The sequence below is a fragment of the Amblyomma mixtum genome, chromosome 3, assembly GCF_055824585.1.
Source record: "Amblyomma mixtum isolate Tamu chromosome 3, ASM5582458v1, whole genome shotgun sequence".
Classification (NCBI taxonomy): domain Eukaryota; kingdom Metazoa; phylum Arthropoda; class Arachnida; order Ixodida; family Ixodidae; genus Amblyomma; species Amblyomma mixtum.
The window spans coordinates 394,627,443-394,652,341 of record NC_143014.1 but is presented as its reverse complement, the minus strand read 5'-3'; the positions used below and the strand labels follow the sequence as shown (position 1 = coordinate 394,652,341).

Here is a 24,899-nt window from a genome sequence, read left to right as displayed (position 1 = left end):
GCGTCTGTCGACACGGCACGGCTGCCGACGCGTCTGTCGACACGACACGGCTGCCGACGCGTCTGTCGACACGGCACGGCTGCCGACGCGTCTGTCGACACGGCACGGCTGCCGACGCGTCTGTCGACACGACACGGCTGCCGACGCGTCTGTCGACACGGCACGGCTGCCGACGCGTCTACTAACGACATTATGAGGCATTAAAGGTTTCCGCCTTAAAAACTGTCGAGACTGAGAATCAAACCAGGGCCTTTGGCATTTGAAGTCACTACTCATTTAGCATTTCAACTAGCCATTAACTCATGACTAGTTAGTCATGATTGGTTAATGACTAACTATCCAGTCATGACTGATCAGTCATTAATCACTCATGACCTGTTAGTCATGATTGACTAGTTATTCATTAACCAGTCATTACTAGTCATGACTGGTTAGTCATTAGTCATGGCTGGTTAGCCATGACAGCGATGACTAATGACGCATTGGTCATGACTGGTTAGTCATTAAGCAGTCGACTAGTTATGACTGGTTATAACTAGTCATGATTGATTAATTACGAACTAGTCATGTCCAGTTAATGACTGGCTAGTCATGACTAACCAGTCAACTACTAATGTCTGGTTAATGACTAACTTGTCATGACTGCTTAATAACTAACAAGTCATGACAATTAGTAATTGGTCATGGTTAGTCATGATTAATCTGTGATGACTAACCATGACTAATGGCTAACCAGTCATGACTAGCCATGACTGGTTAATTCCTAACTAGTCATGACTAACCATTAATGACTATTTGGGTCATGACTTGACCCATGACTTACTAGTCATGATTGGTTATTGACTAACTAGTCATAATTGCTTATTGACTAACTAGTCATGTCTGGTTAATGACTAGCTATTCATGACTAACCAGTGATGACAAACCAGTCATGACTGGTTAATGACTGGTTAGTCATGACTGTTTTGTCATGACCATAGTTACTAGAACCAAGTTCTAGTAATGTTGGTCATGACTAGCTAGTCATTAGCCAGAGATGACTAGTTCGTCATTAACCAATCATGACTAGTTGGTCATGACTAGCTAGTCATTAACCAACTAGTCATGACTAGTTAGTCAATAACCAATCATGACTAGAAAGTCATGGGTCATTAGTCATGACCCAATTAGTCATGATTGGTTAGTCATGACTAGTTGGTCATTAAGCAGTCATGACTGGTTAGTCATTAAGCAATCATGACTAGTTAGTCATTAACCAGTCATGACTAGTCATGACTGGTTTGTCATCGCCTGTTAGTCATGACAAGCCAGTCATTAACCAGACATGACTAGTTAGTCAATAAGCAATCATGACTAGTAAGTCATGGGTCAAGTCATGACCCAAATAGTCATTAATGGTTAGTCATGACTAGTTAGTAATTAACCAGTCATGGCTAGTCATGACTGGTTAGCCATTAGTCATGACGCATTAATCATGACTAACCATGACCAATTACTAATTGTCATGACTGGTTAGTTATTAAGCAGTCATGACAAGTTAGTCATTAACCAGCCATTAGTAGTTGACTGGTTAGTCATGACTAGTCATGACTGGTTTGTCATGACTAGCCAGTCATTAACCGGACATAACTAGTTCGTAATTAATCAATCATGACTAGTTATTCATGGGTCATGACTAGTTATTCATGGGTCATGACTAATTAGTCTCGACCCAATTTGTCGTGGCTAGCCAAACCAAGTCGCCCCATAGCCGCCTCGTGTGTGCCAACGGCCGAGCGGCCAAAGTTGCGTGGAAAGGCTTTCGCCTCGCGCACTTTAGATCGTCAAAGTGGCCCCTGAATTTTTTTTAGTATTTTGTGACATCGGGCCTCTTCATGCTGACCTGCTTTGGACCGGGATGCAATAGCGGGTATCCCAACGATGACTCCACGGATAGTCATTTCAGCGTTTTTGCAATTTTTTCACAATATTAACAGCCTAATTTCGCATCACACAAACGTGTTCTGGAAGATAACACGCAGCTTCGAAGCAAAAGCTGCCGTAATGGAAGTATTATTTTACTGCAGCCATGTAGAGCCCGAATTATAGTGTACTAGATATAGGGTAGTGTGTTCAGGCGCCGCCGCTCACCATGCATTGGCGTGTCGCGGCGCGCTTCGACAGCCGACATGCCACCAGACAGCCCATGCTACAGCAGCGCCGCCATGGCCTGTCGGGAAAAGGCGCGTTTTCGTTGTCGTCTGCTAGTCAGTGACGCGTACGCGTGCATTGACGCGGTTGCGTGGTACGCGGTTGCGTGGTTCGCGGCTCACAGAAAGTTTTTCATGTGATCCCTTTCTCGTGCTATAATTGCCGCTGGCCGTCCGACAGTGAAGAAATGCCGAATCGTCGGCGGCAACGGCACTGCTTTACACCTGTGTGCACAGCAGGCTACCATTGGACTAAGGGTGAGCAGCCGTCGCTTTTCGCTGTTCCAAAAGATGAAGCGCGCAGGAAGATCTGGGAGCGGAATTTGCACCGGAAAGACAAGACCCTGGATGAAACGTACTCGGTATGAAAACTGCACTTCGAGCCATCGTGCATTCTCAGAGATTACGTTCACGTTATAAACGGAGGAGTCCGCATACCACGCGGGAAACCAGAGTTGACGCCGGACGCCGTGCCGACGTTGCTTCCCAATAACCCGAGCTACTTGTCATTCTTTTGTCAAGGGCATCAAACAGTCGCGAGAGGCAGGGCGAAAAGGAAAAGCTGCATGCGAAAATCAGACGATGTTCATAAGTATGCCACCGCGGCCGTCTGATCATGAATTGGTCACGATTTCGAGGTCGCGTTTCCTGCTCGCTGCAGTATGCACAATAGTTCGTTCATCAACCTTGTGTTCAAACTTTCCATCGGCAGCAGTACCCGCTGTAAGTTCTCTGCGCCTGTACACAATGCAGCTATTGGAAAACAATTTGGAGCTGCTTTTCCGCAATTTTGGCTGTTTTGCGGCCGTCTGCTAGTCACTGCTCTTTTTTTTTTCTTCCGTGTGCGACTTGTCCTATCGCATTTAATTTTATTTGTCGTGCATGTACAATTACAAACATTTACAGGACATGTTATTGAAGTGTTCGCTTTTGAAAGGACCAAAAATACTCTGTGCGATGTACAGAACGCACCGCCGCGTATCGGGAGGAATGCATGCAGTGACAGCCCATACTCTGGTGGCGCCATCTCGTGGCTTTCGACATCAACAGCGACAGCCGCGAGTCCTCCCTGAACACACTACCCCATATTCTAGTACACTATACCCGAATGCAGCTCGCCAAAACCTCATATGTGCCGGCCGCTCCACGCTTCCGCGCTGCGTGTAGCAGACGACGCGCCCGGCAGGGAGCAAGACTCGACTTCAGCGCCGTTAGTTCTCGTGACCGCCGCTTGGGACACTCTCCTCCGCTGGGCGGTATGGGGAGCTGCGAAACTGAGTAGGTTCAAGTAACGTTGGTTGCGGTCAGTTCCTCGTGCTCCCGAGTTCCCGGTCCGGCGGCCGCTAGCTCCATTCAAGCTTCGTACATACTGGTAACTACCTGCTCCCGCGCTGCTTTCCCGCATGACTTTCTGAGTACTTACGGAATGTGCTTATTCACTCCTGTATTTCGACGAGTCTGTTGAGGTATAGAGGCTATAGATAGTTGAGGTAGCATGGTGCATAGTGGTGAGCGGTGCGACTGATTAGCAGCTGCTTACGGCGCTCACTCGAGAAGCAGAAGCCTAAATAATTTTGTGCAAATTGCTGTTCATTAAAGAAAACATCAGTATTGACAATGGATCGACAAAAATGATAAATCTAAGTGTCAGTTGTATGGCAGTATCAGTGACAGCCACCCTAAAAAAATCAAGATTAAAAAATGCAGCGTGCTGCATAAAGGTGCAGTACTGTCAAGGGAAGTGTGGTGTACATAAGCAAATGATATATCAATAACTATGTGTATATACTGTATTGTGTGTTTTTATCGTGAAGACTTTCAAAAATTTTCCCGCCTCAACCGCTAGCTCGCTTGCAATGAAACTGCACACAGAGCTTGCGCAGTATGGTAACTTTTTAACAAAACTTCGTGCTGGGCTAGTTGGTGGGACATAGTTAAAACTTCGTTCAGCGCAAAAGACGAACACAAAGAAAGGAAACGACAAACCCGGAGTGCTACTAACAACTGATTTATTGATATATGCAAGAAACACATTTATATCTTCACACGCATGCGCACAATCCGGCGGCTCCGGGCTACTTTAACAGTTTCAGAAGGCTAACACTTATCTAAGCTCACATTATGTCACTGAAGAAAGCGCGGGAACCAGATAAGGTAGATAACTCTGAAAATGACAATGACAAAAGGAAAATAAATGGATGGGATATGACCGAAACATTTCGAGAATCGACAGACGAAAAAGAAACGGGCCAGGATGTTACATGACATTATATGACGTCGTCCAGAACATACTCTCAGCCGAGTACAAACTTCTGGAAGGGTCGCTGATGCACTGGCTAGACTTTTTATGAATATGAAAGGCCTCCAAAATAACTCTTGATTTTGTGCTTTTACTTCTGCCTAAAACTTTGATTCTTTGAACCGTGGCGCGCAGCTGCACCCCATTACCTGCGAAACTAGATTCGCAAGCTTATCTTGATTTATCAAATTTTGAGCATGCTCCCTTAAACGGTCAATGATGCAACGCCCTGTCTGCCCAATATAGCACTTTCCACAGGACAGGAGGATCTTGTAAACAACTCCTAAAGCACATTTGACGAAGGCTTCTTCATGTTGCTTTTTGCAACCGCGCTCACCATCACCGCAGATGTGGGGGCACAGCTTCGCCAACTTATTTGGCGTGGAGAATACAAGAGGCACTTTGTGCCTGCTGGCCACTTTTTTGAGATTATGTGACACCTTATGAATATAAGGCATCACCTCAGGTTTGGGCTTTGCGCGTTCAGTTGCAGCCACGTTTCGTCGAGGGCGAAACTTCTTCAGGAGGGTTTCGGCTACTGCCGTAAGGACCGAGCAAGGGAAGCCTGCGGCCAAAAGCCTGCGCACCTGATGGTCGAAACTGCCGTGCATCTCGTGTGGACACGATTTCCGAAGCGTGGATTCAAGGCAGAGCATTGCTCCTCCTCTCCTAATGGTCTTAGAGTGAGACGAATCATAGGGCAAGAGTTCCTTCTTCGCGCGTGAGAAATACGCCCAACAGGTGTGTCCCGCACCAAACCTCAACCTCAGGTCTAAAAAGCGTATCTCACCGTTCTGGGGAAGTTCATGTATAAAGGTCAGGCTTTTACCGTGCTTGTTAAAAGCTCTTAAGACATCACCAATGGAATCCTCAATGGTTGAGTTAAAAGGGGCTTTTAAAAAGATTAAAAATCATCGACATATCTAAAAACCTTTAAAATCGGGCCTCCGATAAAAGCTTGCTGAAAAAGCGATCAACATAAGCTAAAAAAATATCACATAAAATAGGAGCCACACAGGACCCTATGCAAATTTCGTTGCGCAGCAGAAACGGCTGTTTGTCAAAAAGGATAAAAGTGGTTTGGTTTGGTTTATGGTGTTTAACGTCCGACCCCAAAAAAGGATAAAAGTAACACTCAAATAAAATTCTAAAAGCTTTAAAAAATCGTCAAGAGACACACCTGCTGAGGACCGAAAAGAAAGTTCCCCGGACTATTCAATAGATTCCTTCACGGCGACCAGCAGTTCCCAGTCAAAAAAAATGGAACCAATTGGAAATTTCCAATTGGAACCAACTGTAGCCATTTGGACTTCCCAATTGTGTTTTTAGCCCTCCACCAATTGCAGCCAGTAGGTGAGACCCATTACACACAATGGGTCCAGTGGGACATACCAACTGGATTCAATGGGTCTGACCCACTGCATACGTTGGGTCCAGTGGGACACACCAATTGGACCCAATGGGTCGGACCCACAGTATACAATGGGTCCAGTGGGACATACCAATTGGACCCAATGGGTCAGACCCACAGTGTACAATGGGCGTAGTGGGACACACCAGCTGGATTTAGTGGGTCGAGCCCACAGTATGCAGTGGTAAGTGGGACACACAGTTGGACCCAATAGGGCAGACATGAGTGCAATTGGACTGAATTAGGTTCAGTGAGAGAATTTAACTGGTGAGACACTGTGATCAATAGGTCTGACCGATTCAGTTTAACTGGTCTGTCCTACTAACCAATTTGTGTCCAGTGAGCCTGACTAGCAGAATACAGTAGGTTCTGGAATGGAGGGTGTACTGTTTACATTTGCATTCAATATAAACACAAGAAAACAGTCGGAAACAATCTATTCATGGCAGCATACAAATATACAAAAGCAGTGGGGGTGGAGTGGGTTAGGGAACAAACGCGAGTTAATGGCATCCTAGTTGAAATCAAGAGGAAGAAATGGGATTGGGCAGGGCATGTATGCGAAGGCAAGATAACCGGTGGTCCTTAAGGGTAACGGAGTGGATTCCAAGAGAAGGCAAACATAGCAGGGGGCGGCAGAAAGTTAGGTGGGCGGATGAGATTAAGAAGTTTGCGGAGATACGGTGGCTACAATTGGCAAAGGACAGGGTTAATTGAAGAGACATGGGAGATGCCTCTGCCAAGCAGTGGGCGTAGTCAGGCTGCTGCTCATGATGAGTGCGAAGCAATCTTCATGGCAGAAAAAAAAAGCCGTGATGCCTTCACTGCTCTCCTCTATGTTCCTGCCTGCAAAATGAAACCAAAACAAGATTACGGTAAGAAAAAGCAAAAAATTAATTAAAGCACCAGTTTCACTTGGCACAAAAGCGAGACCACCAAACCTGACCAATACTCATAATAGAAAATTACAGACTTAATTATAAGCCTTCTACTTCACTTACAGTCACCCTCCAGGTGGGCAGACTGTTGTGATAGACTCATGAAAAGCATGCTAGCACCATTAATGACAAAACTGGACGTCTAGGTACAAAGCCACGCAAAGTACAACATGAATTATACGCACTTGTTATACGCACTTGTTATACGCACCTTCTCAATGTTGGCAAGTTTCTCAACGACATAATGGTTCATCTGCTTCGTCCATATCTGCTTCGTAGCCAGGAAAAGCATATGTGCCGGTATTCCCTGTTTGGCCAGGTGCTCCCTGTAGCATTCTGTTTCTATAAAGAGAAACTGCACATTATGAACAATACAAGCAAAAGGAGACTCAAGAGTTTGGCAATGCAAGTATGCTGCCTTGCTTCTACAGCGCTGTATGTAAACTTCCAAACTGTCATAGTAGAATGCGCTGTACATTTTTGAAGAAGCAGTTTGATTGCATATTGGCCATACACTTGTGCTTATCCTTTGTACATAACCTCACATTGATGAATGCACAGCACATTTTTGAAGAAGCAGTTTGATTGCATATTGGCCATACACTTGTGCTTATCCTTTGTACATAACCTCGCAATGATATTTCCAACAAATACAAGCACTTATTCTATCCAATTCTTTCAACCACCTTTTCAATTGTAGGGGTGTGCGAAAAGTGGTTTTTTGATTCGAAGCGAATTCGAAGCGAATAGCAGTTTTCTTCGAATAATTTCGAAGCGAATAGTTCGAATAGTACTTCTGGCACTAAAAAAAGGCTGAATGACAGTAGGCATTTCGAAAACCATTTATTTTCTTAACACACGGTGCCATTACATACTGCACTGAGGCTTTATTTAAAACCGTGCTTCAAAATTTTAAGAGAGCACCTAAAGTGAGTTAAGAACAATGTTTACCGGTTTGGTAATAAAAAGTTGTAACACATAAAAATACCGCCTGCTTTCTAATAAGGAACTACAGATAAAATACAAAAAATGACAGTATAACAGAACGGTGCGCAGTACAACCAATAACTGAAACCATAGGAGTAACTGCACTACACTGCAGCAAGAGCACTGAGAACAATAATGAATTCTGCACTACCGGTGACCAGTGGTCGAACGGGTCGAATATCCAACACTGAGCTAGGCAATCACGTTCGGTGCACCGACTTGCCACTTGCGTTGCTTGCGTTTCTATAGTTTAGGATCCTCACTTCTTGGCTTGGATTGCGCCTTCTTTTCGGTTACGCCGATGGGACTGCTGCGTCCAAAGATGCTAAAATGGAACATAGGCTGACCGGACCTCCTAGCAGCACTGGCAGCATCGCACCATCGCGTATCCACAGCTCCCAAAGCACCGATAGGTTGGCCGTACTGTCGGGGACAGAGCGTTCAGGACGCGCCGCCCATAGCTCAAATGCATCGCCATGCACCTTGCGCATGGAGGAAAAAAAAACTGAGGAGGGAGCGTCCGGCGACAACCTTGAAGCCTAGTCTTAACAAGTAAAGATATAGCAAAAAAAAGAGTGTGTCCCCCCCCCCCCCGTGATCGCACCACGTGATAGCGTGCGGTAAAGTCTAGCCCCGCTGCGCGCGCGCATGCGCCGATTAGCGCGGCAGACTAACTGTAGATCAACTTCCTTGCTGTAGACGCCCGCGCCGCGGGTCGCGCATACGCGCTCACTAAAACATACCGGAATCAAAACATAAAGGACCGGCTCGGAGAGCGAAAAACTGAGGGAGAAAACGACTTCAAAACACTCGGCTTGCAAACGCTGGCAGCGTGACGTCATGCTCCCTCCTCAGTTTTTTTCCTCCATGACCTTGCGGCCGGAGATTGGCGCGTCTATTTCGCTATCCGAGGGGTGCTCGCATGGAAACGTCGGCTCTGCTCTGTCTCCCTCGGGTTTAGTGCGGCAAACTGGCGCTCTTCCCGGCCTATGCCGTCACTCTGACAAGGCCTGTCGCACGATGCATTTTATTTTTTTTTTGCATTTCACTAGCAGCTCGCGGCTGCTGTTTGCCGGAGCGTTGCTTCGCTTATCAAGCTGAAGGATCAGAACATCGTGTTTATCTTGGCTGCGTGTTTATCTTCGTATCTGTCCTATCAGATAATCTTTTCCGCAGCTCTATTGGAAAAAAAATAGGGGGGGGGGGGGATGAACGCGGCCAAGCGATGCCCGCGTTCGAATACTTGCGGCGTCCGAGCTCATCGATAGCGTCACCGCCAGCCAGAATATATAAAGGGTTCGCTGACAATAAACTGAGGTTTCTTGTTTTGAAGCTTAGACGACTGTCGGCTGTGTTCTTCCTTCATTGCGTCTGCCTCGACCCGGTGGCAGCGACGCGGCTTATGGCAGCCTTAGTGCGGAGGTTCGAAAACAGCCAGAACGCAGGATCTTTCGCAACAGCGCGTCGCCCTCACTTTTCTTTCGTTTGTCGCTGGGTTCGGACCCCGGCCTGATCGTGATTTGCGTATTGACTGACCCCCGAGCGTTGAAAGCGCGATAAAAAAAAAGCCATCTATGCGGCAACACTCGTAACCGAAACCACATAAAGCAAGCGGGCAAGCGTCCCAGTAACACTATTCGCGCGAGACGAATACTTCGAAATTTCGAATACCGAGAACTCGGTTCGAAGCGAATATCGAATACTGTGCTATTCGATCGAATATTCGAAATTATCGAATATTCGCACACCCCTAAATTTAAGTGCAGTAACAATGCTGGCCTCATTTTGATTTTGAAATATCGAATCTGGCTAACTGAAAAATCTGCTTCAGCACTTGTGCTTCAATTGCTGCCACAATAAGCAGAAAAACACAAGCTTTGAGGAAGACAATGTTCAAAGGATTCTCACGTACCGCTCATAACAAGCGCAAGCAGTGCAGCAAGAAACAGAACAGATTTAAACTGCCCTAGACAGCTGTAAGTACTCACCGTGCATTACTGTCACTTTTAGTAGCGTTAACGGGCACTTCCTCTCACAGTCCGGGTACTTAGGGCTATGTTTGCCGGTGAAAATGACATATTGCAGTGTGTGTGTGTGTATATATATATATATATATATATATATAAATAAAAACAGGAAAGGGCTTCTTAAAAGCATCATCTTTCCGATAGTCAAATAGTGACATTGCTGTGTTATTACCTTGAAGGGAACGACCCCTCAGTGCTGCTGTGCCCCAAATTGCCACCAGGAGCTCCTGTACAAACATGCTGTCTTTCTCCAACTGTTTGATTCTGGTCCAAGTGTTTTTAGTGATGAGGATCCCCTCCCCGATGTCAACCTGCAGATATAAAACAGCAGATTTGTACGCATTCTATGCACATCATTAATTATACTCTATCATCCAAAGTGCTTGAAAAGTAGTATTTATGTTAACTTTTGCAGTCTTAAATGCAAAATAAATTTGCAAAACAAATTATGCCAGTTATTTTCAAAAATTAATGAAGATGTCAGTAGTTTGCAATTGCTTTGCAGAAGCAAATGAAAAGTGCATTATTTCAGCACACACAACACCACCTCCAAGCAATGAGATACATCTATTCATGCCTATTTTCTAAGTCGACAACTGCATTAAACTTTGCCCAGCTATTATTATTCATTAATCCATTATTTCAGGCTTTTGAGAAAGCATCCAGGTATACCATGTCATCTTGAGTTTCAAACAGAGGAGAGTCCTCTGTATTGTAGATGGCAGCAGTCTCTGTAGCTGGAGTGGCGACTGCTGCTGAGACTGCTGAGGTCTTCCTCTCAGGAGCTGGAGTTAGATTTTTCAGGGCTGGGATATTATAGAAAAGTATTGAAACAAGCACAGGGATACACATTAGTCACTATAGTGCACACATATGAATATATCACATGCATGAAGTAGCAAATGTAAGCTTTGTAGCACAGTGAAACAGCTCTGATGTCACACTCCCAGTGACTTAATATCGTGCAGTATCAAGCCACACCCTTGTGTCTTCATATGCCCACTTCCTATCTTCAATAAATACTGCTTGTCATCGACAACCAGCCCGCACACAAGGTTTAAAATATCTATAGATATTTCTGCTGCCCAGTATACACATCAGTGGTGGCCACTGCTTTTCAGCTTCATTATGCGAATCCAGGGAGTAAAACTTGAGCATTATTTGTTGACCTCACATTCAGACAGAAATCAGACGAGACTGTGCAGTTTTTTTTTCGGACATGTTTTCACTGCAGGAACAACTGACTAAGAGTTTCGCTTTGTCTTCAAAATTTTATTCGCTTTTTATAAAAACTCTAGGAAGGGCAGCTTGCACAAAGATACTAATCACTAAGTCGGGCATCAGTTACTTTTGTGCCATATATTACGATTTCATTGCATACATTACAGTCTCCACATCGAAAATAGGTTTTTTAGGAAAGAAAGTGACACAGCTAGCTGTCTCACTTATACAGATGGACACCCGCACCACGCTGTAAGGCAAGGGATATAAAGGAGGAAGTGAAAACGAAAGAGATGCCACAGGGGAGGTCTCCGGAATGATTTCGATCACCTGGGGATCTTCAATGTGCACTGACATCGCACAGCACATGGGCACCTTCCGTGTTTCTCCATCGAAACGCGGCCGCCGCGGTCGGGTTCGAACCTCGGCACTCCAGTTCAGTAGACGAGCGCCTTAACCACTGAGCCACCACATGCACCATTTCCAAATTTGTGCCAGATATGTCTGCCTTTGTTTTTACACTCGTAAAGCATTCAGTACCACAGCTGCAGTGCCAAACCCCATGGAACAGCTTCTTCTGTGTGGGTAACACTTGTTGCAATCATGTTACCAAAGCATCCCAACAGTAACTCTTTTGTAGCCACTCATTTCTAAAATGTATTGGAATGAAGTTACATCTAGACAACAAGAACCAATGAAACTAATTAGTACTAAAAAATCAAGACAACCTACCAAGCTCATCTATTCTCGAAATCACTTTCTCCTGAAGTCGCTCATTGAGGCATCTCAGCTTTTGAACTTCTGCATCTTTCTCTTCAAGCTGCTGTTTCAGGCTTTCAATTTTCATTAATGCATCCGAGAGTGCCCTCTGCTGACTTGTTTCTGAATGTGTTTTGTTAAGTTTTTTTTTTCAATAGCCTGCAAAACACTGTCTCTGCTGGTGTGTTTCCTCTTCTTAGGTTGCTATAAATGGACAAAACAGAAAAAGATTACTCAGTCTCACCGACCAGAATATGAGCCCAATGGTTTCTGTAAAAAAAAGGAGGATGCATATCACCTCACGTTCTTCTGCACTCGCACTGGAATCCACAATTCGCATGAAACGGACACGCTGTTTTTTACTTTTTTCTCCACATCTGCTTCAGAGTCTGAAATGTTTTCACAGGGGCAAAAATATTTACGGCTCTTAGATACTGCAACATGTAAAAATGCACAAAGTTTCATTTGGATTGTGGGACTGAATGGGCTCCCGGACATCTGGTGTTCTCTAGCTCCTGACACTACCGTGCGCAACTTCTATTTAGGTGAATGTTTCAGCCACGTCGCCTCCAGAAATGGGCGAACCTTTTTATAGCGCATCTGAAGATGAAGACTTTGAAGGTTTTAAGTAGAAATAAAATGTTGTTGCGGACAAAGTTTCTTCTCTGCAGTCTTTTATTGTGTACTTTTTCATATATATGTGCACCCAATCCTGTTACGGCCTCAAAGAGAGGCCAACAGTATGTAATAAATAAAATAAAAAAATAAATATGGGAGAGCTCTGTCGTTTTTCTTTCTTTTTTGCTAAAGCCTGGGTGGGTATGGCGTGAGTGTTGCCTTTTTCTATCACTTAGCGTTGCTTAAGAATTTCTCACAGGTACGGTGCATTCGCGATGGTCGCACCAGCGTGTTTAATTAAGCCTCACTAGCCTAACTGGGGTGCGTCTTATGTACCAACTTTTTCAGTGACAGCCTGCATATATGGCGGGTGCGTCTTATACAAGTGTGCATCTTATGCACCGGAAAATACGGTATGCATCGCATTGTTAACGACACAAAATTCCTCTAATATTCACTTCTGAAGGGGTGAACCTTGATTTGGACATGCTTAGTAAACTATAAAAATTTCAGTTAAGAACCGATTCTTAAAAGTGTACCCGCGGTTCGTCTCACAACTCTATATACTCAATGAATTTATTTATTTATTTATGTACATACTGCAGACCATGGCTAGGTCCAAGCAGGAAGGGCAGGTGCACAAAAAGCAAAATTATAGCAACAAAAAATACAACAATACAGCAAAGATAATGTAGTAAAACAAACAATACAGCAATGCAACACAAAGCAGAAAAAATACATAATACGCAATATCAAAGATGGCTGAGGAACGCGTCTGATTTTCAGGGTTGATTAGGATCGGTTAGTGAGTTCCAGTCGGATATGGTGCGTGGGAAAAAGGAAAACTTGAACGAGTTAGTCCGGGCAAAATATGGTTTTAAAAGAGCTTTGTGATAGTGTCGTGTATTCCGTGTTGGCATTGAGGAAAGATAAGCAGAAGGGTCAAGTCTGAGTTTATTGTTAAGAAGTAATGAAAGAAAATCTAAACGAAAATTTCGTCTTCTTACCTGTAGTTCTTCAATACCGTTAGCATGCATCAAGTCTGAGGGGGAGTCAGTGGGTAGATATTTTGAATATATGAATCTAATTGCTTTCCTTTGAATGTTCTCGAGCTTTCTTATGTTAGACTTAGTGTACGGGTCCCAAATTATGCAAGCATATTCAAGCTTGGGTCTAATTAGAGTATTGTAACCTAAGAGCTTAACGTTAGCGGGGGCGTTTCGAAGTTTATGCCTTATATAACAGAGCTTACGGAATGCGAGTGAACAGATGTTATCTATGTGAGAGTTCCAAGAAAGGTTATTAGTAAGTGTTACACCCAAGTACTTTACGGACGCTACTTGTTGCAATGGTGATGATTCTAATTTATATGCATATTGTAGAGCGTTTATCTTGTTAGTTATGCGAAGAGAAACGCTTTTATCTGCGTTCAGTGTCATGTCCCAGCGCTTGCACCACTGTACAATATTAGTAAGCGTATTTTGTAGGTCACTCTGATCGTTTTCAATGCTAACATCGCGAAATAAGACACAGTCATCAGCATATAATCGAATATGTACGCCAGGGCAAACTTCACGGATGATGTCGTTAATGTATATTAGAAAGAGTAGTGGACCCAGTACGCTTCCCTGTGGCACACCTGATGTGACTGGGAGACAGCCAGACTGGTGCCGACCTATTGAAACATGTTGACTCCGGTTGGTTAAATAATCATTTATCCAGGAAATAAAAATAGGCGGAAGTCCAATAGTTTTTAGTTTTAGAATTAGGCTGTGGTGTGGAACTTTGTCAAACGCTTTACTGAAATCTAGAAAGATCGCGTCAATCTGGCTGTTATTGTCAAGTGATGCCGCAAATGAATGGATAACTGAAAGTAGTTGAGTTACTGTGGAAAACCCTTTGCGAAAACCATGCTGGTAATCTGTCAGAATGTTGTAGCGATCTAAGAATTCATTAATGCTAGTTGCGACAATATGTTCCATTAATTTGCAGCAAGATGACGTTAAGGATATAGGTCGATAATTGGTCACCTGAAGGCGGTCGCCTTTTTTAAATACAGGTACGACTCGGGCTATCTTCCAGTCCTCAGGTACACACCCGGTTAACAATGACGCGCGAAATATAATAACCAAAAACCTGGCCAGAGATTCAGCATACCTCCGAAGAAAACCGTTAGGAATATCGTCGGGCCCTGGGGATGATTTAGTTTTCAGGTTTAGTAACATTGAAACGACACCATCATACGAGATGAAGTTAACTTCAGATGGATGTGCTGAAGTTGTGCTTGGTGCATCGTGCGGTTTTGGTTGAGAAAATACACTGTGAAAGTAATCGTTAAAATGGTGAGCAATGGCAGGCTGATTGGTAACCGTTGTACCGTTGATAGTCATTTCTGATATAGGGGCTTTTTTATCGCTAATGTGGCGCCAGAATTTACCCGGGTCGTTTTTTATGAAGTTCGGCAGAGTTGTTTTGAAATAATAATCTTTTGAACGGCGTACAGCAAGGGCGAGGCTTTCTCTTAAATGGTTGATTGTGCTCTGCTGTGCGCGATGCTTTTTTAGCCTTTTGATTCGGCGTCTGAGATGAATGATACTGCGTGTCATCCAAGGCGTCTGCTTGCGAATGTTTTTGTATTTTACAGGTATGAAATTTATAAGGCAATAGTGACACATTTTCTTAAAATGATTCCAGAGTGCGCAGGCGTCGGTTCCATCAAATTCGACAATGCATGTTTCAAGATGCTCAATAACTGAGGCGTCATCGGCACGTGTGAAGTCCATGATACGATGTGCGTTACATGTTTTTGTCTTGGCAAGCGGTTTTATGGGAATGAAAACACTAACAAGATGATGATCTGAAAGTCCTGGTGCGACAGACACGTTGCAATCATGGAAAACATGGGAAACATGGGGAATTCAACTTTTGACCAAGGTTTAACCTTTTTCCTTAATTCATCAAGTGCATCTAGGCCTAGGAGTCTCGGGCTGAAATTGTGGATACAAGGATTCCTTCCTCAGTATGGCCCATTTTTCTTGTATTACCTTAGCAAGCAGAAAAAAAAATGCAGTTATTTGACCCGATTTTCACTGCATATGTGGTTATCAAACAGACAGGAAAATACAGCTTATGCACGCAACAAAAGCAGCTCCATGGCATCTTAATTTTACAATTAAGGCCTGTTATTGCCCTCGCGGTCGGCCGCCTGTGTTTTCATACAGTTGTAGGGCAAAAGTTCTGCATTGTCTCGGTAGCTAGCAAATTGGTATAACAGTAGATGGGGGCTTCAACTGTTTTCATTCACCTGCTTTGCCTGACAGAAATTTTTTTTTTAGTGAACACAAATCCCACAAACTTTTATCCATGACCGCACGTGCAGCATAGCTTTTCATGCAGCTTAATCAGTTGCCAAACACAGACAGATGTCGACACCGTTGAGTTTTGTGGCGACGTGTGCACTTTGTTTGAATTATCACGTATTCACTCATTCACACTACGCTATCTGAGACTCTAGCTGGTCGATCGTGCGACCACTGCACATTGAAATATAGATAGTTGCAATGCTAAAACTTTAAACGCCCACCGTAAATGCTTCTCTCGGCTGAACTGCTCACTTATTCGTGCTGAAATTGTCGCAGAGATTGTGCACTACTGTCCTGGTTTTTCAATACCAAGTTTGAATGATGTAATTTCCTGATTTGATCAGAATTATAACCGTCTGTAGCATTGGCGGCAGATAAGCAACTTTCGCATAGTGCGCGTTTAACGTTGAAACAGTCACCGTTTATATTTGTTTCTCTGTGGAGATGCAGTTGAAACCCCCCATGTGGATGACAAAAGTGATAGTTCGAACTTACCTCCCAGCAACAGTACTCTTGCACGATAATCGTAGCTCCCGTCATCTTCAATCCATTTCACAGGATAGTAGGCTGACCTGAAGTCACCATCATCACTGGCCTTATATCCCCTGATATAGTCAATAGGGACTATAGCGCAATGCTTATCATCTTCATAGCGTACGTACCTGTGCGTACCCATGGTTCTGCCGGCCTAAACGATGGGCACGAGACTGCACTAACATTTTTCGACAAAGCGACCGCCATGGCTGGCCCCTGTTACGGTGGCGGTGGCGATGGTGATAATTCCAAATCGAAGCGCCAAACCGGCCAAACTTGCTACAGTGTTGTTGCTACACAAATTTGAATTAAACCATGGCCGAAGCCATGGTTTAATTCAAATTGTTTGTTTGTTGTTGGTTGTTTGGTTGTTTACTGGATTTTTATTCCACGTAAAAAATTTAGCTTCTAAAATTCGCACTTAGTATGTTTTTGAATGGCTAGTTTGGTTGGTTTGTTTATGGGATTTAATGTCCAAAAGCAACCCAGGCTATGAGAGACGCCGTAGTCAAGGCCAGCCGTAGCCGTACCTGTGGCTTGCGGCATGTTTGCGGTAATTTTCTGGAAGATACACGCGTTGTTCCTATAAAGAAAGTTCGGAAGCGCAATGGAGTGCCCAAAAGAGAGGCAGAAGCGAGGACAATATAAAAAGTATTTAAATCCCGATGAAACCTTCAAGCTGCCGAAATCGATGCGCTCCTGGTACAACCGCGCACTTGCAAACAAACAAGGCGTGAGTATTGAATGCATACCACATGTCTATCACGTGTGCTTGTGACCGCCGCGCTTCTGCCCACTGATCCTTTAAACGAACGTTGTTACAGGAATCTTCTACAGTGGACAGCGGCAGTACTGCAAGAAACAAGCCTGTCAGTTCACAAGCTGCTTCAGGCAGGTCTTCGACGCTGTGCGGCTCATATCATAACGTTGCAAATGCCGACCTGCATGACTCTAGGTCGCAATCACCACAAGGATGCATCAGTATAAATGAGGAAGAAAACATCCAACCATGCTCCTCCAGTTGCAGGGAACACTCCGTGGTTGGAGCAGCGCGCAGTCCGGAGGATGAGCAGAATAAAGCTGTGAGAACACCATATATATATTCTTTACGCGCCATGCATGAAGTGGCATCGGTCTGAAAAAAAAAGTAATAATAATGAGCTCTTTCTTCGTTGGCGTTGCATAATTCTCCTCGCAGCGCCGCCCCTCCTCCTCCGCTCTAAGGGTGTGTTCCTCGTATTTTCTCGTTTTCGGTTGTTTACTGGATGTTTCTATTGCACTGATCGGTGCACCTTGTTTGAATTATTCGTACCAGAGGAAAATAAAATTCTGTGCAGTTGACCTACTGCTTGCCACTGTCCTAGAAGGAATGAATCCAGCTCTCAAAAAGTCTACAGAGAGAATAATGATGCTGCATCTAGTTAGTTTCATTCCTGCTGCCTTTGCTCAAAGCATAAATTAATTTCTTGCCTTTTCCCTCGAATGCAAAATACAACACTTATCCGGCAGTTCCTGAACATGGTAACGTTTTCGCGGTATGAGTGTAAGTTCAACGTGGGAACCCCAAGTCGCCGCTACGAATAATTCAAACAAGGTGGACAGATCAGTGCAATAGAAACATCCGGTAAACAATGGAAAATGAAAAAATACGACGAACACACTCTTAGAGCGGAGGAGGAGGGATGGCGCTGCGAGGAGGGTTATGCAATGCCATCGAGAAAAGAGCCTAATAATGCGTATCTTGCCAAATTTTTTTAAAGGCACTTTTGATCTTTTTATTTGTTTTTTATTTTTCCCCCCATCTGTATGCAAAATGTGAGAATGAGAATCCTTGTCTACAGCAATTGAGTGTGTGCTTGAAGTGAAAGTTTAATGCAGCTGCTTTGCTATATCGGTGGCAGGGTGCTTGTGCCTGCATGGTTTATGTGCATGTCGATCTGGCTGCGCTCAAGCTGAAGTATTATCTCTAAAATTGAGATTTCGCTGCCCTTCATCAGCACAGCACCGCTCGAGCATTTGAGACATAGTAGACCTCTGTGATATTTCTTTTAGCTTGCGCCTGTTTAAATGTTATTGTTTTGTTAGCACTGGTTGCTATTGCCAAGATGGATGTGAAGGTCCAAGGTCCATCAACCTGCCATTCTTGTGTATCATACAGTTTGCACAGGTGTCATCGGCCGCCATATTTCAGACTACGTTATATAACCTACATGTCACAACCCGCTCTGGTCTAGACTGTGAAAGCTAGAATTAGCGCTGAGAGGTGGTGCTCGTAACGTCCGTGAGTGCAGCACATATAAACTTGTATCGCTGGAAGAGTGCATCCTGAATATTGATAGTGAATTCCTTATGTATGCAGAAATGTCATGCCACCAGTGAGAGCACAAGCCAAGATGCAACTGGTGCATTTGTCTCTCTCTTCAAGGACATGCTGTCGTTAGTGCTAACTGTGACAGCAGGTGATATGCTGTTAATGGTTCTGAGGTATGCACTTAGGGCAAACTTAACATATAGTGCTCTGCTGCGCCTCATTGATATGATAAATGGTTTTTTAACCACCCTGTCCTTCCCCAGTCGAAGCACACGATGAGCAAGCTTTTGCAAAGCACTGGGACAAGTATGAGCTTCCATTATTATTGCCCACACTGCACAGTTTATGTTGACGAGGCAGTAGCAGACATTCCCCTGGAATGCTCTGTATGTGGTCATTCTTGTGGGTCATCTGCCATGGCAGATGCACCCTTTTTTGTGCTATTAGACCTTCCCTCACAGCTGTGCAAGGTGTTACAAAATCGCAGCTTTCTCGACCTGACACAGCCACTCCAGTCAAATGGCACGTTGTGTGATATTTACGATGGCATCATGTACCAGAACTTTGTTGCTAAGCTACAAGTCAAGCTGGGCACAGAATCAGCTTCACATTGAATGCAGATGGGAGCCTTGTATTCAAGTCGAGTGGTATATCAATTTGGCCTATTCAACTTATCATTAACGAGCTGCCACCGACAGAAAGAATGAAAAATTTGGTATAGGCAGGTCTCTGGTTTGGAAGAGGCAAACCGCATATGGGAATCTTTCAGGGTGCCTTTGTGGAGGTTTTGAACAAATTATCACAGGAAGGATTTGAACTTGAACATAAAGGCAAAAAACAAAACTTCAAGGCCTTCTGCATTTGTTGTGCAGTTCATTCTGTGGCCAGGGCCCCCATGCAGGGTTTGACACAGTTTAACGGATACTACGGCTGTAATTGGTGCCTGCATAGAGGGGAGAGGGTTGGGAGGTCAACAAAGTACCCTGTAGACGAAGTAGACACTGCTGAAAGGAGCGACGAGCAGATGATTTCAGACATGGAGAGGGCAGTTGTAGAGGAGAGACCTATTAATGGCGTAAAATCTTTCTCCGCACTCATCAACTTGCAGCAGTTCAATATAGTGTGGAGCTTCGTTCCTGACTATATGCACTGTATGCTGTTGGGAGTGGGGCGCCAGTTTCTGAACATGTGGCTTTAGTCAGCAGGCTCTCCATTCTACTTAGGTCGCTGTCAGGCTGCAGTAGATGAATTGATGAGCATCGCACCTCCCAGAGATGTCAAGCGCACACCAAGGTCCACAAAAGAGAGGCGATGGTGGAAGGCAAAGGAATTCGAGAACTGGGTGCTCTTCTATAGCGTGCCTGTGCTGGATGGCATTTTGGACAGGAAGTACCTGCAGCACTGGGCATATCTGGCGGAGGCTTTGCATATCCTGCTGGAACACAAGGTGTCATTTCCTGACCTTGCTCTTGCAGAGAGTCTCCTCCTGGACTTCCATGGCCGCACTCAAATCCTTTATAGAAAAGCAGGTATGACTTATAATGTGCACCAGCTTCTCCACATTGGCAAGACTGTACGGCACTGGGGTCTATTATGGGCTCACTCTGCGTATCCGTTCGAGGCAGGGAATGGCATCTTGAAGGAGGCTGTCAAGGCTGCCAATGGTATTCCTCATCAGCTGTGTCGTGTGCTGCAGATTGAGGGAGTAGTTGATACATGCATGAAATTTTCTACCCATGAAGGTGCCATTCAGTACTGTGCTTCACTAGATGCAGTACAAACCAATAAAAGTGTGTTCATCTCTGAGGGGTTGCGCTTCTTTGGCCGAGGAAGGCCTTACGTGCCCCCTGCCAGCAGTAGCACCTTAACTGAAGAGCTACAGGTAGAAAACAGTGTTGAATTGGCTCACTTATGTCAAAATGGTCGCATATTCTCTGGCGAAAGCTATGCCAGAAACAAAAAGACAAATAACTCCGTGGTGCAGTTGCTGAATGGCACTTTTGCTGTTATTGTAAGCATCATTAGCTGTGGTCCCACGTATGCTCTTGTGCGCCCAATAAAATGCAGTGCCGTGAAGTATGGCACTGTTGAGTTGAACCACCTGTTCAAAGTTCTTTCATTCACAAGGGACCTAAAACTTGTGCCATTTTCTTTAGTGAGCAACTTTGTGTATTTATGGGCGTAGGAAGTGTGTTTCTTTCACCTATACCTAGCTCTTACACTCTTTAGATGATTGCTTATTGCTGGTTTGGTTTGATTTTTGTGGTTTAATGTCCCAAAGCGACTCAGTCTATGAGGAAAGCCGTATTGAAGGGCTTTGGACAATTTAAACCACCTGGAGTTGTTTAACGCGCACTAACATCACACAGCACATTGGTGCCTAGCGTTTCGCCTCCTTAATTATTGAGCTACTTTGGCAGGGGCTTATTGCTGGAATTTAACATCCTGCAACTGAGCGATGATAGAGGCCTTAGCGTAGGCTTCTAGATTTTAAATAATTTTTCTTTTGGGAATTTTATTTTGTTGTAGCATTGTACAGATTGCGGGCTATGTGTGCCCACCGCAGTCAAAAAATGACCTGAAATGTCATGCTGAAGAAGAAAATGCTTTAGGCACCATGCTGCCTTGTAGGATCTAGTGTCTGTATAATGGAACAGTGTACCATAAGACAATTACAATATCGGTGGTAGTAAAATGGGCAACGAAAACGTGGAATTTGAGGCATGCAATGAAAGACCAAGGGTTCTGCAGAACCCATTGTGAGAACCGCTAAGATTAACACAGTTCCATTGTACAAGAGTTGAAATCAGGCTGAAATGTGATCCATTTAGCAGAGCATCACAGTTTATTCTGAATTGTGTAACATGTTGCACACTGATTAGGTTAGGTGTAATTGTGAAGTGTCTTATATTTTAACTGAGAGATATTTACATGCTGAAACCTATTCTCTGAGCTGTAAGGTACAAGTGTTTTGGAATAATTTTCAAACACTTTGCATTTTTTAAATTGCACTGGTATCACAACACAAACGCAGTTTTGTTTCATCTCCACTGAAACGGTGCCACTGCTGCTAGTGTTTGAGTCCATGACTTCGTGTTGAACAGCCATATACTGTGGCCATTGAGGCACTGCTGCAGATGTGAGAGTTTGCAACCCTACACAGTGTTGCTAGTGTACTGTGACGGCATATGGTAGTAATATTGTCCCAAAGCAATGCTGGGCTTGATATATGCTATGACTAATGACTGCCTCATATTACTTCAGAGCAAGGGCTCTGTAATGTGCACAAATAGCAATCCTAGAAGACTCACAAGAAATACACATTACGTTTTTCAGATATGTGTTGTCGCATTGTAAGCTCTGTCGAATGATTCCTACCAACTTTCTGTCCTCTCAGGCATATTTTTCCATCATTTAAAGTGAGTGTGCTTGTTAAGTACTGCAGTGGGATGCCTCAAGGACTACTGCAGGAAGGAAAAGCATGTTACATAACTTCTGGAAAATATTTTTGATTACTTTCACACACAGGTTGTCACTGGACTCTAGGAACTGTTGGCTTTCATCTCAGTGAGACTGAGTTGCATAATTTGAACTGAAATGCATATGAACTTTTTGGTACTCGGCCTCCATGTGATTGGATGTCCATGTACTGGATTAATATTCAGTAGGCACATATCAGAGTTCGTATTACGACTTGCAGGTATATTTTTCTTTGGGGTAGAATTCTTATGCCAGTAAGGAAGCATTATTGCGATTGTATTCGAATGTTTGTGTTCTAAGTGCATATCTCAGACCATTTTGACCTTCATGCCTTTCATCAGAATGTGTGGTTTGCTTGTAGCCTTCCTCTGTGTGCAGTGCACTTCACCTATACTTTGCCCTCCTTATGAAGTAAATAACATGTCCAGAAAGTAAATATACAAAGGCCAAATACCAGAACCGAAGTGAAACCTAATTGCTAGTGCACCTGATTTGCATTTGGCCGAACTATGAGTTTGACACATAATGTCCTGAGTTGCCTATGTGCCACAAAAGCCAGCACAACACATTTGGCTGAACTATGTACATCGACAGTCATTTTTTTTTTCATGAACTTCTGTTTTTTGACGAGAATTCACGGCACCACTTTGCCACATTCTCCTGGCTCGTTCAAACAACTGCACAAACTTCTGTGAATGTCCACTGGTGGTTTGCCCCTTGTGTGCAGAAAGCATATCATGGATTGCAACTCATATTTTTAAGGATCAATGCAGGCATTCTGAATTCTTGCTACTTGACCAGACACTGGCAAAACACTGAAAACTGGCGGGCAGTAGAAACCGTGTGGTTCAAGGTGTAGGGCAGTGCTGGCACCCCTCAGCTGTCTTTGTAACTTGGTGGCTAGCACGCAGGGTATTGTCACTTTCCAGACACTCCTCGTATAGTCTTATAAAGCTCACTGCAGTGGCAATGGAGGCTGTCCACTCAATGGCATCTGCTGCTTGGTGATATTCCAGTTCATCCCACTACACTGAGACACCTGGCAGCCACATAAAATTTCACGCTAGGGGTTTCATGATGGCATTGGCATGATGGCATAATAGGTAACATCATACATAACATTGTTAAAATCACAAAACAAAAACATAACATTAAATTCTGCTGGGTTCCTAGCCATGTTGGAATCGTAGGTAATGAGAAAGCAGATGTATGCGCTGCACAAGCCCGGAATGGCCAAATAAAGCAAGTGAACATACCGCACAGGGATTGTTTAAAGTTTATCACCAGTAAACTCAGAAATAAGTGGCAGGCTGCATGGCAAGAACACGTAAACAACAAACTACATTCTGTGAAACCATTTTTAGGGGAATGGCAATCATGTAGGCATCAAGAACGTTTTACCGAAGTTATTTTATGTCGGCTCCGCATTGGACACACCCACCTCACGCACAGCTTTCTACTAACCAAACAGAACAAACCTCTCTGTGACATGTGTGGTGCTGAACTCACGGTGAACCACATTTTAATTTCATGTATCCAGCTAGAAGAACTAAGAAAGAAATATTTTACAACATTTTACAGGGAAAGCATCCCTTACACCCCATGTTACTTTTAGGTGATCGAGCACTGGTTGACCTCTCTTGTATTTTTAGGTTTCTCAAGGAAGCCAGCATTTTCAACAAACTCTAAGTATAAAAAGCTTCACCTTTAACAAAAACTATAACCTTGTGTTTGGCGCATCATAGCCTCAGTTGCTTTTGCGCCATTAAAATCAATATAACTAACTAACTAACTGGCATTGGTTGGTAGGCCTTTTTTTTGAAAGGCATTTGCAGCTTTGTTCTCGAGTTGTGCCTGGCTCTAGCAACTCTTACAGCATATGTGTGTAAAGGGAGGGAAGGGGGTAGTACGTCTGCCATGAGTCTTGAAACTTTGACAAAAAGAATGGGGGCCATTGCAGCTCTCTCATGGCAATCTCACTTTAGGAGGGGGCTTGCCTCCCCCCTTCCCCCCGCCCCGTTTCCTTAATTTGTCCCTGATGTCTTCATGTAAACGGTAGACGTAGTGTTGATAAATCCAGCTGTAATTTTCATTATTTCAATGTGGGCCATTTTTGGGGTGCTGTATGTTTTTATCTTGATGCTGTATGTATGCTTTGCATCTCTGAAAGTCTTGAGTAGTGTTTTTGTTTCATAATTTTTTATGCTTTCTAGTGATGTTTTTTGTTTTGTCATTTTTCTATTTTGTGAAAATGTATGAATATGTGAAACTGAGCTGCATGACCTTTGTGGACACCATTTTTCAGTTTTTCTTTAAAGGGACTATGCAATAAATTAATTGCAATTGCGTAAAGCAGACGAGAGATGGGCATTCCACCACTCGTCACCCCAGCGCAAGAATTTTTGAGCTAGCATCACTAACAATGAAGTTATAGACGATTAAAAATCACGCTCCTCCTCTCTCCCCCTTAACTCGTACCTGCAGAGCATCAAGAAAAAAATAAAGAAAACAGCTCTGGGACTGGGCCCCGCCCATGAATACGTCATTCGCTGACGTTCGGTTTGCAACTTCCGGTTGTCGCACCCAGAACCCCAGCAGCAGCGTCGGCAGCGTCTCTCCGACCTCGATCTCTTTCTTCGCCTTCCTGGATCGCGGTGCATGTCAGATTTCTTTTCTTGTCACTGCGACAAAGGCACTGCAAGTGGTTCCCGAACTCCCGACAGAATGAGGCGGCAGGGGTAAATTGAAAACATACGCGTGAAG

At 44.1% G+C, this 24,899-nt stretch overlaps 1 protein-coding gene and 1 pseudogene across 1 annotated transcript in view; both read left to right on the top strand.

Moving 5' to 3' along the window:
• LOC149357238 (uncharacterized) overlaps window positions 1-24,899 on the top strand; it is a 60,833-nt gene that overhangs the window by 9,176 nt on the left and 26,758 nt on the right. The window lies entirely within an intron of this gene.
• Window positions 18,451-20,841, top strand: LOC149357239 (uncharacterized; annotated as a pseudogene).